General features: G+C 28.1%; 1 long non-coding RNA gene across 1 annotated transcript; it reads right to left on the bottom strand.

Annotated features, from left to right (window-relative positions):
• Positions 1 to 1,853: 1,853 nt before the first annotated feature.
• LOC113784891 (uncharacterized) lies at positions 1,854 to 2,839 on the bottom strand. The gene is made up of 2 exons (XR_003471057.2): positions 2,702 to 2,839; positions 1,854 to 2,079 (listed from the first exon to the last, which is right to left on the bottom strand). It is a non-coding gene; the product is annotated as an uncharacterized lncRNA (long non-coding RNA).
• Between the last annotated feature and the right edge of the window lie 44 nt (positions 2,840 to 2,883).

Genomic DNA, 2,883 nt, shown 5'->3' with positions numbered 1-2,883 from the left:
CCAATTCGAGTAAACTTTAGTAAGTGGAGGGAGAGCATTAAGAAAAATTTGGGAACGAACAGTTGAGTAATTGTCATGAAGACCTTGTAAAAAATAAAAAATCAAATCATGATTCTAATATTGAGTTACCGTATTGAACGTGTTGCAACAACCAACGGAGGATGAAATGCAAAAAGGAATGAGTCACTACTTAAAATTTCGCCTTTAGTGATCGATTTAGAGACCAAATATTTTTAGTCACACTAGTAGGGATGGGAATAGGCTAAGCCGTCCGTCAGGGGTCTATGGCCTGACCTACTTATGGCCTGGCCTGACCTATTTAATAAAAAGGCTAGGCTCATGCTATTTTTAAATCCTATTTATTTAAATAGGTTAGACTCATACTTATAAAAAAACCTATTAGGCTTGACAAGCAAATCTATATATATTTTATTATTTATTAATGTTATTTTTTATTATAATAATAATAATATTTCCTGTTTTAAATTCTATCATTCCATATTCGGTAGCCATTTCATATTTGGTAGTTGTTCCATATTTGGTAGTTGTTCCATATTCGGTAGTCATTCAATTAGTAAATCACTCAGTAGTCGTTCCATATTTGTTTGAGAGGTAATAATTGGTGCGTTTGTTTCAGAAAAAAAATCTATTCTTTGAAATCAAAAATTATTTTTTAGGGTTTAAAGGATGTTTGTTTCAGATTTTTTTAAAATTATTTTGTTAGAAAAATTATATTTTGATTAATATACATAGATATGTACATTGATATTGGTATGTGGAAAGCATCATGTGGTATGAATAGAATATTTAAATGTTTTAATGTGAATAAGACTTTTAAATAGGCTTCTAGGTCAGACCAGGCTGGAAAAAAAAGCCTAAGATAGGTCGTAGGCCTGCGTAGGCCTAAAAAATTAATCGTAGGCTAGACTCAGACCTTTCAAAGCCAGATCTGGCCTATTCCCAGCCCTACACACTAGCAATCGAATTGGTTATTAAAATTTTAAAACTTAAAACTAAATATTTTTGCGTCACTGAATCGGTCGCTACCGAAATTTAAAGATTGAAAAAACAACTAAATTTTAGTGACTACAAATCGGTTTCTATTTTTTTTTAATTAAATTAAAATAAGCGATCAAAATTTTAGTCGCTAACTATATTTTAATTACATAATTCTTTCTTTCTCACCACCGTATACGATAAGTTCCTCTTTCTTTCTCAACCCACCACAAACCCTAAAACCATTCTTCTCCTGTTAATCCCCTCTCACCTCCATTTCATCACGATTTACAATCATTCATTTGTTGCTAACCCCAAGAAAAAACATTTAAAGACAACATGGGTGTGTCACCATGAAAAAATGTTACAAATTTTAGATGAAATATAAATGTTTGTAATTTACGCATTTTGCATTTGTCAAAATACTAAGTAATAGGTGTATTTATTTTATTTTTATTTTATTACATGTAAAATTTCTAATTAGTAGGTGTATTTATTTTATTTTTTTTTCAAACACATCCCTTATTAATACTACTAATTATGTTGGAAAATAAAAAGTCAAATTGAAAATATTTATGTATAAAAGGTATTTTAGAAACATCAACATAAAAAATTGACACCTTATATTCAATACCTACTTTTCTTAATATTTGTAGAAAAGAAAATGCAAACTTATAAATAAGGATGAAGATAGTATTCTTAATATTTGTAAAAAAGAAAATGAAAATTTATAATTAGGAATGGAGATAGTAATTAAAAATTAAAACGTAGACACACACTAAGTTTGCACATTTCAAAAACATGATATTATTTTTATAGATAATAACAATAATTTTATAACTCATAACTTTGAAAACTAAAAAATAAAACAAGTGTAAACACTAAAACTTGAACAATACAAACAATTATTAAATCGAGTAGCTGATTTAAAAGATACTATTGAATATCAAAGATCTCTACCCATACCAGAAAATCAACGATAGTAAAAAAAATCTTAAAATAAAGTGAAGTACTAGTCTCTAGTACTTTAGTTCCACAAGAAAAGCTCCATCGCTTGCTTGTCGTGATCATGTTCAATTTAACCTACATACAAATATATTATAGGGAAGACATAAAAAAGATGTGAGTTTATCTTTCATCATGTAAAATGAATGAAGTCATATATAGATTAACACACGTTCGTGAATCATATATATATGGATAAACTTTCAATGCTAATGCATGCACTACTTGAAATTCATGTGGGGTGAAAAATAACTTAGGAAAATATGGATTGAGAGGTTATGTTATGTGCCATATGTATAGTGCAACACCCGTCTAGATTGTATATATTCATAGTGTGCACTCTCACTAACACTAGTTGTACGATGACATCCTCAAGATAACAATTGAAAGTGTAAACTCAATAAATCACTTTCCTCTAATAAAAACTAAACTCAATTTTAAGTTTTTTAGATGGTATATGAAACACTAAATATATATATATATCCTTAAACACACACGCACATATATAACTCACAAGCGATCAAAGCTAACAAGACGTTCAAAATAAAATTTAATGCACTTGTAAATTTATTAAAAAATTGAAAGTTGAAGCCTTAAACATAATAAAGAAATTAAATACAAGAGAAACAACATTAATGATGACAAGCAAATAAAAATAATTAAAGGCTCTCACGTAACATTTAAATGTTTTTTTTTTTACCTTTATTTGTACTATAAGCACTTATCAAGCACCTACAATAACCATCTATGCAAACTCCATCTTTGCAATATTCACAATCCATGTGTGACATACATTTCAGAGCTGTAATATATAAAATAAGAATAAAAAAATATTATTGAAAATAGATTAAGAGCTTTGTAGAATATGAAAATATGAGAATG

This window comes from Cicer arietinum, chromosome 3 (genome assembly GCF_000331145.2).
Source record: "Cicer arietinum cultivar CDC Frontier isolate Library 1 chromosome 3, Cicar.CDCFrontier_v2.0, whole genome shotgun sequence".
Taxonomy (NCBI): Eukaryota; Viridiplantae; Streptophyta; class Magnoliopsida; order Fabales; family Fabaceae; genus Cicer; species Cicer arietinum.
Note: the sequence above shows the minus strand (reverse complement) of the source record. Positions and strands in the feature narration are given on the sequence as shown.